This window comes from Myotis lucifugus, unplaced genomic scaffold, assembly GCF_000147115.1.
Source record: "Myotis lucifugus unplaced genomic scaffold, Myoluc2.0 scaffold_642, whole genome shotgun sequence".
Lineage (NCBI taxonomy): Eukaryota > Metazoa > Chordata > Mammalia > Chiroptera > Vespertilionidae > Myotis > Myotis lucifugus.
Genome location: NW_005871690.1, coordinates 85,277 through 100,883, shown reverse-complemented (window position 1 = coordinate 100,883; position 15,607 = coordinate 85,277).

Here is a 15,607-nt window from a genome sequence, read left to right as displayed (position 1 = left end):
AGGTGTTCGCATGGGTTTCAGCGGAGCACATTGGAGGCAGTGCCGACGTGCTGTGGCCACACTGCGCTCACGGTGGAGTCGCTCAGTGCTCGGGTCCGAGCCGCAGCCTCCGTCTGTCCGCTCACCGGCTTTTCACGTAGCAACTCAGAGAACCCAGAGGGCAACGGCCTTTTGAATTGTCTTTTGGGGGAAAGGCCTGAACACTTTATAGGTTTTTTCCTTTGTAAGGAAAGTGAGGATCAGGTTTCGGGCGTGGGAGGCCTGGAGGGCCACGCGGAGTGATGGTCTGGCACCAAAGGGCTTTGCCCAGCGGGTCCGGGGGTCCAGAAAAGCTTCCCATGTCAGTGAAAGGCGTCGCAGGGCAGGACGGGCCCTCAGCTCCTGACCCAGGCTCCAGGGTGGCCTCTCCTCCCGTCCCCGAGGGAGGCCTTCTCAGCTGAGGGGAAGCAGGGCCGGAGGATATGACTCATTTAGGATCCTCTGAGCTGGGACAGTCAGCTTAGCCTTTGTCAACCTTGGCTCCAGGTCCTACAATTCTAAGACTGGATTTAATTTAGAAAAAAAGAAAACGGGCCGGAAAGCTCTTGTAAATCTCACGGCTAGAGATGACCCGTCTAAACAGGGTGATGGATTGTCACCTGCGTGGTTTCTTACTCGCTGGTGATTAGACGATCCGTTTCCTGGGGTTTGGAGCTCATTACAGAAACTGTTTGTGTCCAGACCCTGCAGAGCCCCGCCCGGTCCCCCCAGGAAAGGGTTCTGGACACAGGGCACCCCTGCCCCTTGGCAGCGTGAGCTGGCTAAGGAGGAGGTCCGTCAACTAGGATGGAGGGAATCGAGCCGGCCTTCAGGCATCAGCCTTACCGTGCGTGGCCCGAGGGCTCCCGGCTGCCTGCAGCAGGTGGCAGGTGCCTGTGGCAGTGAGAAGGGACTGTGTGAAAAGGTTTCCCCGCTTTTGGCCTTGCAAGCCACTCAGTTACCCAGAGCTGAGCCAGGCCCTCTGCACACTTTCCTCCCTGCCCTCCCCACTGCCTCTCATCCGCTTCCCTGTCCAGTACCTCGATCTCAGGGGAGCCACTGTTCGCAGACTCCCCTCCCTTCACATCTTCGTGGTTATAGCTGGTCCCCTGAGGCTGCGTAGGTAGGGCCTGGGACGCCCAGAGGGGAGGCCTGAGGTAGGGCCTGGGACACCCAGAGGGGAGGCCCGAGGTAGGGCCTGGGACGCCCAGAGGGGAGGCCTGAGGTAGGGCCTGGGACGCCTAGAGGTTAAGCCCCAGGTTGGGCCTGGGAGACCCAGGGGCGAGGAGGCCCTGATGCAGGAGATCAGCTCTGGGGTGGGGCCGAGGGAAGCTCAGAGCTGCCTCTTGGTGCTGCTCCCCAGGAGGGATCCCAAGGCTCCCAGCACGTTGGCCTGGAGTCAAGAAGTGGCGCTAGGCGGTTGGCAGTGCAGCCTAAGCACAGATGCCCTTGGGAACGCGCCTGGGACAGAGTCGGGGGCCGGGGGTCAGCCACCAGCCTCTGCACGTGGGTCCAAGGAGCCACCCGGCAGCAGCCATGTGGCCTCGGGACCTCGAGGAGAGCTGGCCCTCAGTTCCACCACCCTGGCCGGGCCACTCCTGCCCAGCGTGGGAGCTGAAGTGAGTGGCCCTGACCTCCGCTGCGAAATCGGTGGGCGTCCTCTGTCGCATCTGAACCATGTGCTGTCAGGCACGGTCACACGCAGGCCTGGCAGGGAGGGCATCGGTGGACGTCTTATAATCTAGACCCTCCAGGCTGTGGGGCAGCAGACAGCCAGGGTGCATGCTCCGTCCATCACATGAAACCAGTCACCACCTTCCTGCCGTTTCCTGAGGCTGAGGCTGAGGGCCCCTGAGGGGGAAGGGCGCTAAGCTCTCAGGAGCCCAGTGGGAAGACAAGACCTTATTTTTTTAAAAAAAGAAAAAAGCCGCTCCTCTGAAGGAGGCATCCTCAGAGTCCCCGGAGCCCGGAGCTGAGGCCCTGGAAGGGGCCGGCCTGCTGGGGCCGGGCTGCGGCAGAGGCGGCCTGGAGGTTGGGGGCTCTCCGTGTCCCGGTGAGTTTGGTAAAGTCCCATTTATTAAACAGAAAGTGCCCGTGAAAGAGGAAGCAGTCAGTCATTTCAGGAAACCGCCTGACCGCTCAGCAGCTCAGCCGGTGGACCCCGGGCTCTCAGCTGCAGCGGGAGCCTCCAGAGACTCAGCCAAGAACCGTGTTCCTGAGGGTCTCATCCCGGGAAGTGGGGAGGCCGGCGGGGCAGCGAGGGGGACAGGCCTGGGCCGCTCTGAGCTGCCACTTCCTTATGCCACTTCATGTGCCAGGCAGGCAGTGCCTCAGCCTCCGCTCACTCAGGCCGGGCTGAGCCAGAGAGGGGTTGTTCCTGGGGCTGCACTTCATTCTGTCTGACTCTAGGTCTGTGTCCTGGTCCCTTAAGTACCCAGCTCTGACTCCCCTAAATCAGATTCACTGGGTGGCAGGAATGAGCTGAGGAGGTGTTGACGCTGCAGGACTCGGATCAGCGTTTCCTTGGTTCTGGACTGGTCCTTCCATCTCCTGCAGAGAAGGCCTATCTCACTCCTTAACCCTGAGGTTACTCACCAGCTCACAGGGCCGCACAAGCAACATTACTGTCCCCCATTTCCCCTTTCCTGCAAAGCTGCTGTATTTTCCCCATCCAATATAACGAGAGAGGAATATGCTAATTATCTGTTGCGCTGTGATGTCACGACCAATCTACAAGTGGTGGAGAGCTACAGGAGGGCGGGGCAGCGAGCTATGAGCAGCGGGAGGGCTACCAGCAGAGGCGGACGGGTGGCCAGCTGAGGCAAGCGGCAGTGAGCTACTCGCACACGGATTCATGCGCAGGGCTGCTAGTTAATCAACATTAGAACTTAGTGACTTAAAACACATACATTTGTATTACATGTGACATTATTATACGTAAAATTGTCTTTCTTGAAATATTAATGTTTATTGCATGTGACGTTATATTTAAAATCGTTTTTCTTTTAAAAATCAACAAAAACAAACAAACAAAAAGCACATACATTTGTTTTCTCGCGGTTTCCTGAGGCCAGGAGTCCTGGCTTAGCTGGGTCTCTCCTCGGTCAGCTTGCAGTCAGCATTTGGCTTCTCACCTGGGGACTCAGCTAGGCTCCCTGCATGCTCATGGGAGAGGCACAGGCTGTGGTGCTGGAACGGAGGGCCAGCTCCTCCCAGGACAGTTAGGTCCCGAGGCCCCACGGCTGCTGCTGGCGGCTCCTTGGGCGGCTCACCGCACGTGGCTTCAGGCAGGAGCGTGCATCATGCAGAGCCTCGTGTTTGTCACAGCACATCGCAGCCCGACCCGTCACCTCTGCCTTATTCTGCAGGACGGGGCCGGCCTTGGAGCTGCCTGCACTCCGGGGGATGGGCACGCAGAGGCGCGAATGCCAGGAGGCGGCATTTCTAGGGTGTCCTTGAGGGACTGTCTGCCACACGGGCTAAACCGGTAACATTTTCATAAAGTTCACTTTAAAAAGGTTTAACACCTACTATGTGCCAAATACTATGCCAGCAATTATGGCTAAAAAAAGTCTCTGCTTGAAGTAGCTGACAGTCCGCTGTGGAAGACAGATCATGGAACAGAACGTGGAAGGCACTGTGAGGCCAGACACAGGGTGTGACCGGTGCCCAGGCCAGGCGGGCACAGCTTTTCCAAGGAGATGGAAGTGTTAAAGGTGGGAAGAAGCCTGGCCCCTGGGGGTGCAGTTGGCCTTGCAGAAGAAGGAATGGATGGAAGGAAGGTTTTGAGTGTGAGACAGGAGCCAAGGAACAGAATGCTGGGAGCTGAGGAGGAGACGGAAGGAGTCTCTACGGTTCTGGACAGGAGAGCTTTACAGACAGGATGAGGCGCCCTGTACAGAGCAGGATGGCGGCGAGCATCTAAATGAGCCAATCCCTTTACTCTGAATATCGCACATATAACTAGACCCAGCCATGCTTTTTGCTAGTTTGGGGTTTTGTCTCCATGAATATCTCTTGAAGTAAGTGGCCAGCAGCTTGGATTTGACCTCGAGACTACTTGCTCGGTAGGATTTGCTGCAGTTACAGCCTTCAAACGTCTACCCACACCTCCTGAGGACCATCCTCCCGGGAGAGAGCTCTCAGTTAATCCTTCAAACCCGGGACTCACTCACTCACCCGCACACGCCTCCTGAAGCGGCCTCAGGTGTCCGTGGAGGGAGGCGCAGGCCCTGGGAAAGTTGGGACCTGGGTTTGAAATCAGACCTGGTTTGATCTCAGCACGGCCACGGCGAACAGTTCCCCGTGCGCCTGAGCCGCGTTCGAGCTTTCCACACCTCGCTGTCACTGTGCGGAATCAGGAGGCAGTCCGCCCCACCGTGTTGGTTTAAAAATTAAATAAGTCGGCACCTGTCGATCCAGAGCACATAATAAGAATTCCGTCAATGTCAGCTTTCTCTCTTTCCAACACCTGTTAGTCGAAATGGCCATCTAAGGACTTCCCTTCAGGGCAGGGGCAGCCTTTTCTATCCTCATAGTCACAGCCCTTCATGCAGCATCTGGCAACAGTTGACACAATACAAACTTGTGTAAGGAACACACGAACACTGTCCAGTGTTGGGTTGAGAAAGCAGTGAGGTCATGTTTGGTAGCAAGTTTCCAGGGACGCATGTCACGGCACTTGACCTCACTGTGGTCCGGAAACGGCCACGGAGGACACGCGGGCAGTGGCTGTGCTCACACATCAGTGCTGTGTCTTCTTCCCAGCTGTGGGGCCTGGGCCCGCTCTGCACTCCCTCTCAGCCTCACTTTCTCACGTGTTCAGTGAGGGAAATGACGGACCTACCTTTCAGGTGAGGACTGAATGAGAGCATATATATATATATATGGCTAATATGCAAAGTGTCCCCACGGGAGGGAGTGCGACTGGGAGGCCAGGAGTTCCATCGCTCGCTATGTGCGCTGACCACCAGGGGGCGGCATGGAGCAAAGGAAGGTCCTGGCCGGCAGCTGGCAGGCCCCAATGGGCCCTGATCACCGGCCAGGCCTAGGGACCCTACCTGTGCAGGAATTAGTTTATATTTAAAATGTTTAGTACAGTGCCTCCCTTCTCGTCAACGCTCAGCACATGTTAGCTAATACATCACATACATGCAGGTACATGTTAGCTAATACATCACATATGCACAGGTACATGTTAGCTAATACATCATGAGTATGCACAGGTACATGTTAGCTAGTTTATATTTAAAATGTTTAGTACAGTGCCTCCCTTCTCGTCAACGCTCAGCACATGTTAGCTAATACATCACATACATGCAGGTACATGTTAGCTAATACATCATGTGTACGCAGGTACATGTTAGCTAATGCATCATGTGTACGCGCAGGTACATGTTAGCTAATACATTATGTGTACGTGCAGGTACATGTTAGCTAATACATCACGTATGCGCAGGTACATGTTAGCTAATACATCATGTGTACGCAGGTACATGTTAGCTAATGCATCACATATGCACAGGTACATGTTAGCTAATACATCATGTATGCGCAGGTACAGACGGTGTCAGTGGTCTGTTTGGTCGGGTGCTTTCCTCTGACCCACCCAGGCTATGAGTCAGCCTCGCATGTAGCTTTGGGCTGAAACCAATGCAGAAGGACTAACAAGCATCCGTGTTTAGGTACTTTGGGCTGATTGTAGTGGTTTCGTGAGGAAGGAGGTGGAAATTAGAAGAGGAAAAACTTAGTCTCTGCAACATGAAATGACTCCTCATCTTCACCTGTTTCTCCCTGGCCCTTTGGTGGGAGGATGAGGGCTGTTCCCTCTCTGGATTTTAAATCCCACCTGCCAGCTGTTGCTGCGGAGATTAACCACTGGGCCTCCCTCCCTCACCCTGAGATCCAGGGCCCCTCAGGTTTCTGGACAAGAACAGGCAGGTCAGAGTTCTCGTCACACCTCTGGCTTATGCTGTTCCATGAGCTGAACAAGTGTTTGAACCTCTCTGTTGCCTCCTTTTGCTCATCTGTGATGTGCTGCCTGCCTCCCAGGCTGAGGTGACTGAACGTTGTGAGAAGCGTCAGGGCAGGGAGCTCAGCCTCTGCTGGGCCTGTCCGCTCGCACGGCCCTGCCCCTGGCTCCGTGTCCTGCAGAAGCTGCTCACACAGGGGCACTTCCAGGGCTACCAGCCTGCAAGGGAATAGTAATGGTTCGTCATGTACATCATCACGAGCTTTTGAAATGTTTACCCAGTTCCCTGGGGGTCACTCTGCAGAGTGGGGGATGAAGACCCCCAGGAAGTGCAACTAACTTAGGCTCTTAGGACCTTCGAGGAAAAGGGGGACCTGGCTAGCCTTACCCAGTGCCGATGACTGAGACACCCAGCTCAGGGCTGGCTGGGCTCCTTGGATCCTCCCTCTGCGGCTCAGAGAGCCCCGGTGACGCCCCACTTCCCTCCTGACCAAAGCGGCTCCCGCCTGCCTCCCCACAGACAGTGGGCTCCCGCCTTCAGGGGAGTGCCAGCTTCCGCAGATGGCTCCCCGCGGCCGCCCCTGGCTGCTCGCCCTTTTGCCCCTTTTCCTGTGGGGTTGCCTTGTCTGGAAAGCTTTCTCTCTCCCCAAATCCCAAACACGCCTCAAGACCTTCCCAAGTGGCTGTCGATCACTTTAGCAGAGACGAGATCTGGGTCTTCTGATGCGTCTTGAAATGTGAACATTAGCGGGGAATGGGAGACATTTATTCTAGGAAAACTGCAGAGACAGATAGATTATATGCGAAGGCCTGTGCTATTTTTAAGTATGTGCTGAGCTCTCAAATACAAATGCACTAATGCTGCCATTAGCCGTCATTCTGCCTGCAAGGGGTAGCTACTGTTACCCCACTTAAGAGACTTGGAAAAGGAATGTTAGGATAATTAATTAGTCACAGTCCCACAACCAGTAAGAGTTTGCTCCCCAGAATGTGCTCCTGTCACACTGCACCCTCCACGTGTGCCTCTGCAGCACCTCCCTGACCCCGGGGAGGGGTCCTGCCTCTATCCCCCGGGGAGGGGTCCTGCCTATCCCCTGGGGAGGGGTCCTGCCTATCCCCCGGGGAGGGGTCCTGCCTATATCCGGGGGGACATCCTGCCTATATCCGGGGAGACATCCTCAGAGGCCAGGAGGGACATGCTCACTGCTTCCTCACTGCAGTCTGATGGCTGGTTCCCAACCACAGCGAGGCCAGAGCTCCAGCGCCTTTTCAGCAAGAACAAAACGAGGCCTCTCCTGTGGGCTGCGGGCCGCACCGCAGGAAAACACCGGAACCTAGCAGCGTCCCCTGTGGACCCGCGCCCAGGAGAGCTGCTGACTGCTCTTTGTGGGTTGGGAGAGAGTCTTGCTGGCAGGAGAGGGAAGGGGCGCACGGCAGGTTGGAGTTTTCCACCTGGAGTCCTTAAGCCCCCAAATAGCTCTCAATCCCCCCCTTCTCTGATTAGTTTTATTTAAAACAACAACAGAAAACTGTAGCTTTTTCATTGCCATTGGCTGGCCCTGGTGGGAGCATCCCTCGCCCAGCTGGCTTGCTGCTCCGTTGGCTGTTAGCTGTACAGGCCGCAGCTTCTGAAAACATTGGCCATTAGCTCATGGCTGAGAGGGTTCCCCGCCAGGAGCCTGACTCTGAACCTGGGTCTCTGTGATCGATCCATCTTCCTCCATTGGGTTCATTTCCTCTGAAGGGAATGGGGCCATCATGGTTTACTTGATTGACAGGCCCCTCCACTACCTTCCTTCATCTCCCAGAGAGGCGGCCTGAGGGGCTGGGGCCCCAGAGATGAATTTGTTAAGCTGAGCTGCCCAGGCTCTTTGCAAGCCTATCTCACCGGCCTTGGCGACAAAAAGTAGCTGAAAACCCTTGTGTTAAAGTGACAATAAATTATGTTGTTAGGGCGGGAAAGCGTGACCAACTCTGGCAGGTATGGAGAAGGTGGCATGAGCCTGGGCACAGGTGGAAGGAGGTGGACACACGGAGGGACTTCAGTCGTGATGTTGCCGAGGCCCCTCTTCTGAAGGCCTGCGAAAGCAAGAAACAGTCTTTGGTACAACCGCGGAGGAAGTGCTACCTTGTCTGGGGACAGGAGGGATAAACAGCGTGGTCTCCACTTCCTTGGCAGCCACAGAGTCGGTCTCTATCACGCATGGTTGCTCTGAGGACCTCGGAACACTGACACCTGTCACATCTCGCCGGTGTCCTGTGTGCCATTCACCACCTCCTCTTGGAAGATGAAGAAGCTAAAGCACCAAATTGGGAAATGACCTCCTTCAGGGCAGAGGCACCTGAAAATCAGTGCCCGTGTCCTAGTTCCTTTAAGGACCCACTAGGCAACGATGCTTGGCCTTGATTTTCCTTAAGCCAGGAAGGCTTAGCTGAAGGACCACGTGTGCCCATCCTTTGCTTGTGTGCCTCTTAGCTGCTCCTCAAATGCTCTCCACATTCGTTTGGCCTCTGATCATCAATTAAAAGTGGGACTAACACTGTATGGATCGTATTGGCCCCTGTGGATGAGAGGGTAACCGTATCAGAAACTGAAGTCTCAGTCAGTAGGCAGTGATGATGAGAGGAGGTGCAGGCTATGAGTCAGGGGTGAGATTGGTAGCTCTGTAAGCATCTCCTGTCCCTGACCAGTGGACTGCATGGACACACGTCTGCGCTTTATTTTGTGTCCACCCTCAGCGCCCCCGCTCATGGTGGGGGAACTCTGCACATGGGGTTCTCTCTGCTGCCGAGAAGCCCCATTCCATCCTGAAAGGCACCCCAGGGGTCCAGGCAGATCTCTGTGATTATATCCAGCGAAAGTGTAGGGGCCACTTCTCTCTGGTTTCCAGAGAAGAGGGAGGTGGGAGGCCATTGGCTGAGATGCTTCCCAGGCTCAGTGAGAGGCCGTGGGCTCAGTGCTTCAACTACTCAGCAGACTCCTTTCACTCACTCAGACATCAGCCCCTGGGTTGGGACAGCCATCATAAAACGCACACAGAGACATGGGACAGCCGACTGCCAGGCAGAGCCATCCAGGTCCAGAGGCTCCTGACAGTACGGCTTCACGTTTGTCATGAGGGTTTAAGTCCGTAAGTGCCTGGTGCGTGGAAGGTCTTCAGTCATTACTTTCTTATTCTTATACTAAAGGCCCAGTGCATGAACTCGTGCATGGGTGGGGTCCCTCGGCCTGGCTGGCGACTGGGGGATCGGGGCTGCAGGAGGTTGGCTGGCAGGGGGGTGGGGAGGGGAATGGCCACAGGAGGTTGGCTGTGGGAGCCCACTGACCACCAGGGGGCAGCTCCTGTATTGAGCATCTGCCCCTTGGTGGTCAATGTGCTTCATAGCGATAGGTCGACCAGTCGTTCAGTTGTTTGGTCACTTAGGCTTTTATATATATAGATTTCTCCAACTAGAGGAGCAAATAGATGCCCAGTCACCACCTTGCCTTCTGTTCTCAGGGTAGCTGTCAATCTCCAGAAGACTGTTAAGCTGCCTATTATCCTATGAAGGTAGCACTGGGCAGGGGATTCTTCATAGAGCACAATAGAGGCCTCTGATATTTCTACCTAAAAACCACATTACCAAATAGCATCTGTTGTTTAAATACACCCTAAATGAATTCCTCGTGGTTGCTTTGTGGCACCAGTGGCCTCTTTATATTATACACTGAACTCGCCAAACAGGAAAAATGGGAGTTGGATTCTACCTATGTTTGCCCATCCCCCAGCCTAGAGCAGATCTAGGGAAAAGGATGAAATATGTGAATAACTGGGTCATCTTTTAATTGAATTCACAGTATTAGATGTGGAAAATTTAACAACTAATATCCTACAGATTAAGAACATTTTAAAAAATCCTACAGTTAGCATTAAATGTTTCTAAATTTGAGGTTGTCTTGGATACATGAAGGACATTTACTATTTAATTTTGGCTGCATAGGAAGCGTCATCCACTTGGAGGATCACACTTAACCTGTTATCCACACTTTCCTACACCAATCAGTCCTTGGTCCCTGAGCGCCAATGCACAGAGCAAATGAGGCCCTGAGGCCGTGAGTACACGTCTGTCAGCAATCCAAAGCCAAGGACAGTAATTCCAACAAGTAATTGGAAAGCTCAACAAATTAGGTTTCTAATTCATTCAATCAAAGTCTTGCTATTGTGAGGGATATGTTTCCATTTCTATGAGTATACATGCTTCCTAATTTTTTTGCTTCAGGCTTTAGGTTTGAGTTTAATTAGTTCAATAAAATAGGGATTGACCCGTCACCTGAAGGCAGGTGAGAGATGTATCATGCTTCCTGGAGAACCTGGGGTCTGGGTTAGCTTGTCCACTGGAGCTAGGTGTCTGGAGTATTTACTGACCTCAATTTTGAATGAGTTGGGATCTGAAGGGACTCCTTAGACAGGACACAGGCGCTCAGTGGGTAGGCTAAAGAAATGTCTGTCTTATAAACAGAGAGACAAGGAATCAAAGTCAAGTAGCCAAAAACTCGAGGAACATAGTACCCGGCCAGGCCGGTGTCTGTAATGATGTCTGGTCGGGCAGTTAGCCCCCACCCCAGCTTCTTCAGGGAACAATAACCGAGCTCAGCAACCCCAACGTGTCTCTGCTCTTACAGTCTCACTCATGGGTGTCCCCACCATCCACACATACATTCAGCTATAGTTCCATCCATACATACATTCAAGCTATAGTTCTCATCAGTCTCCAAGAGTATCCAATCAATAACCCAGACATCCTTCCTAACATCCCCTCGTCAATATACTTCAGCCGCTCAACACTCCCTTTCTAAGTAGTCACCAGCGTAGTGGTAGCCTCCCTTAACTCCACCCCTCACATGCAGTTCTGATCGCCTCTTTGCCTACCATTCTTTATTGTTCCCCACTCCATAAGCTAGTCAGGTCCAAGCCCTCTAAACTGGCTCACACACCTTCTGGAGCTGTCCCCTGCCTACCTGTTCAGCTCCACCTGTACTTTCTTCCAGCTTCACCATCTTTTTTCCAGCAGCACGAACTCTAATTCCCCTGCACATGTACATTAGCTCTTGCCATGCTCTCCACTTCAAACACCCTTCTCCCTCCCCTCTTCCGCTAGCCAGCTCTTACTCTGCTTTTAAGATCTCGATCAAGCATCATTTCTTCTAGGACAGAGTCCCAAACTTTCTCAGTTCACAGCATCCTTAGCGTCTCAATCATTTTTACATAGAGCCTGCAGGCCAACATAAATGCCTAATAATTCATTTAGTAGTTAGATCAAAGAACTTAATAAGTATTTATCTCCTAACAACTTAAGGGCCATGTGAAGAATAATACAAACAATTGAAAGAAAAATAGTATTTTTATTTCATTCTTAAATAACCACAACTATTTACTGATAGGATGTGTGTTTGCTGGGCACTGCACAGCGGCTCAAACCTTAGGATCCGTTTGGACACCACCACTCTCATGTCCTGTTCTGCCCCGGTTTTCATTGGGCACTTGCTTCTTATTACAACTGTTTCCAAAATCCCAGTCCACACAGATAGGAAGTCGAGAGGAATGCAGCACAGCCTCGCACTGGAGCTGTGGCTGCCGAGCTAGTAGCTTGTGGGATGTCCACCAGGTGATGCGTGTTGCTGTTTTCCTGGAGAATTTAAACTGTCCCCCAGCACCTCTGGGTTTGCTGAGGCCTCCTGACCTAGAGGAGCTTTGTGTTCAGTTGTGAGCTCAGCCGCAGCTCCCCCGCCCCTGGGCGCTCGGCCAGGGCGGCGCCATCGGGCATGGAGGAAGCTGTTTGCATCTGTCTCTTCCTCCTGTGACTTCTGCAGGGTAGGCACCAGTGGGTCCTTGACAATGAATAGTGCAGCCGTCAGCACACAGTGACACAGGGATAGATGCAGATTCTCACACGGTAACCCTACTTTGGCTCCCCCCTGTATAGGGCGAGGGCCGCTCTTTCCTCTTCTGTGTCCCAGTGGCAGCACAGAGCCGGGCACACGCTGCTGCTGTTCAGCTGAGAGGAAGTGAAGGGTTAGAGCCACAGTGGACCTCATGGACCAGCGAGGCTGCAGAGGACACCAGCTTGGGGACAATTAAATAGGAAATTCCAGTCCAGCCCTAACCTGTGGTTCTGCTGGACCTGGAAGTGGGACCAGCCTGCATCTACTGCAAGCATGTCAAACTTGAAGGCTACGCGGGCCACAAAAAACAAAAGCTTCCATTTTCATAGAAACGTAGGTTTATTTCAATAGAGACATGCTGAATACAAAGGGCTGAGATAAATGAGTCATCGTTAACATAAAATAATATAACATTTTAATAAAAGTTAATATTTTTCTTGAACATTAACTTACCAGACACTGAATAACTACACAAATTAATAAGCGTAACGCAAATAAACCTATTTTTCTTGTTCTCTGAAAGTGAAATATTTCCTGTTGCACACACCAAACAAGTCAGTCCAAGACTAATGATGTGGCGATCTGCTGCTAAAATATTTGCTGCTAGTATTAGTGGAGAGAAATGGTGCGCCTGCGAGTAAGGCAGGGAAATGAATGCAACACGATGATAGTAATCAGTCATTAGCGAACGTTGTAGTTCGTTATTAATAATTGTGTATAACAGGATGTTGTAAAAATTAAGTTACAAAATTTTTATTAAAATGTTGGCTGGGCCGCAAAAATATTGGTTGTGGGCCGCATGCGGGCCGGGAGTTGACATGCTTGGCCTACTGGACCAGGCACGAACCAGAAAGCTCCATCCAGTACATTTCTTACTGTCATTTGGTTTCCTATTAAGAGTTCCCTGGGAGGAGAAGGAAAAAGAGAGATTGGAAAGAAAGGAAGGAGGGAGAAAAGAGGGAAGAAAGGAATAAAGAAAAGGAAGGAAGAGGGAGAGAGGAGGGGGAAGAAGTGCTCCTCGGTCGTGTGCAGAGTGACAGGTCATGAGGCATCTCCACCTGGTGGCTGGGGGGCGCCGTGGCCTGGAGCCAGACCAACCTGGAACCCACAATGTAACAGAGCTGAGGGCGACCCCGGGCCTCCCATCCCAGCCAAGGATTCCTGGCCGTGGGCACTGCGGTGAGGCATGAGAATTCGCACATTTTTTCACATTCTGCTGAAAAGAAACCTTCAGCGTAACAGGAAGGTCAGGCAGGACCAGGACCAGGAGGCAAGTTTCTGTTCTCACCTGAGAACATCCGCAGTTCTTGGGCCTCACTGATTCCGACTGCCGAGGTCCCGTCTAAACAGTCGTTGCTGTAATTCACGGGCTGGCCTCCTCCCCTTTGGGTTTAAAGGGCTACTCCTCTGTTATCTGCTCAAGATCTCCACTGTCTCTGCCAACTCTGAGTCACTCTACAAGTGTCAGACATTCAAGCTCAACCTGATGTTTGGGGTTCACCCTGCACACACACCCCCCCGCCCATGGCCTCAGACAGGCGGGAGCTCTATTATGCCGTCTTTCGTCAGTGAGGTGGAGTAGGGGGTGCGACCTGCCGCTGCCCATGTTCAGTCTGTTCTGTGGACAGAGTTCTGGGAACAGAATGAACCCAGCGCCTCCAGCAGGAGCTCTGCCCGGGGCTCCTTGGAAGCCAGTTTACGCCTCCTGCATAGAGAATCTCACACCTGTTTCAGATCACTAACTACTTACCAGAAACTTTCAAAGAAAAACAAAACAGCTTTGTAGCACATACTGCCAGGAAATTCCTTCTGATGACTAAGGTGAGCCCTTTGTGCTATTGCTAAAGCTTGTTTTATCTTGGTAACATTTGCTAGAGAAGGTGCATCAGATATAATAACCTTCCATAGAACACTTTTTAATTTTATTTTTCAACTAGGGGCCCAGTGCACGAATTCGTGCACCTTGAAAGGAACTGTGGTCTGCGAGGCTGCAATGGGCACAGGGGTGGGTCTTGGCCCATCCTCCGCGCCCCCACCTGGCCCCTTCCGCTGCGGCCCCCTGTCCCCTGTCTGCTGACAGCCCTGCTCCCACAACCACCGCTCCCACTTGCTGACAGCGTGGAGCAATTGGGGCTGGCGCCAGCAGTGGGTGTGAGTGGGGCCTGCACTGTCAGCGGGTGCGAACAGCAGCTGCTACCCTGATCGCCCTTCAGGAGCAGGGGGAGATGGAAAAGCCCTCAGGGCCAATCAGGGGCAGCAGCTGCCACTTGCACCCACTGACAGCACTGAGTGATTGGGACCGGCGCCAGGCGCCAGCAGCGGGTACGAGCAGGACCAGCACCAGCAGGAGGTGCGAGTGCTGGGTGGGACCATGGCATGCAGGAGCAAAGAATTTTCAGTAACCACCAGAGGCTCACCCCAATAACACTGACTGGTGCCCCGCCTTGGTCTGGCGCTCCTGCTCACCTGCTCCACAATCCCGTAGCAGCTGCTGCCCGCCATGTTCCGTGCGCACACCCCCTCGTGGTCAGTGGACATCATAGCGACCAGTTGTTTGGTTGTTCGGTTGGTCCGCTGTTCGATCTATTTGCATATTAGGGTTTTATATATAGAGATTACAGTTGACATTCAACATTATTTTATATTACTTTCAGGTGTACAGCAGAGTGGTTAGGCAATTGTTCCACTTACAAGATGGTCCCCCAATAATTCAAGTATCCCTGTCACATACATAGTTATCACAATATTGCTACTCTATTCCCTACATTGGAATGTACATCTCTATGAATGTTCTGTAACTACCAATTTGTACTTCTTAATCCCTCCTCCTTTCACCCAGCACCTCTGGCAACCATCAGTTTGTTCTCTGTATCTACTAGTTAGTTTGTTTTATTTGGTTGTTTATTCTATTCTTTAGATTCCACATATAATGAAATCATATGGTACTTGTCTTTCTCTGGCTGACTTATTTCACTTAGCATAATACCCTCTACGTCCATCCATGTTGTCACAAATGATAAGGTTTCATTTATTTTTTATGACCAAGTAGTATTTCATTATCTACACTAATAAAAGAGAAACATGGTAATTGGCGTACGACCACTACCCTTCCCATTGGCTAATCAGCGTATCCTTATGCAAATTAACTGTCAGCCAAGATGGCGGCCGGCAGCCAGGCAGCTGGAAGCGAACAGGAGGCCTGCTTGCTGCAGTGACTGCAGACTCCAACGTTCCCTGCCTGCCTTGCCGGCCTCTGAGCCGGCAGTTTGAAACTTTGTAACAAATATAGCCTGCCGGGATCTCAGAGCTGGAGTTATACATTGTTTCGATTATAGAAAACAAACAAACCAGCAGCGGAAGCCTCAGAGCTAGAGCCAGAGCTAAAGCTGGCCCAGAATAAAAAAAAAAGAAAAAGGAGCGGTTGGGAGCTTTAGTCACGACCACCAGCCTGAAAGCAGCCCAGCCCTCACCAGACTGGCCAGGCACCCCAGTGGGACCCCCACCCTGATCCAGGGAAACCCTCTCAGGGCAAACCAGCAACACCCTTTCGGGGCAAACCAAGCAAGCCCCCCAGGCCTTCTTTTCTTATATTGGTAAAAAGGGAAAATATGCCTCCCAAGCATTGGGATCAGGGAAGCTTGGAGCCTCCTGGGACCGGGAACAGCGTGACAGGGGGGGAGCTCCTCAACCCCCTG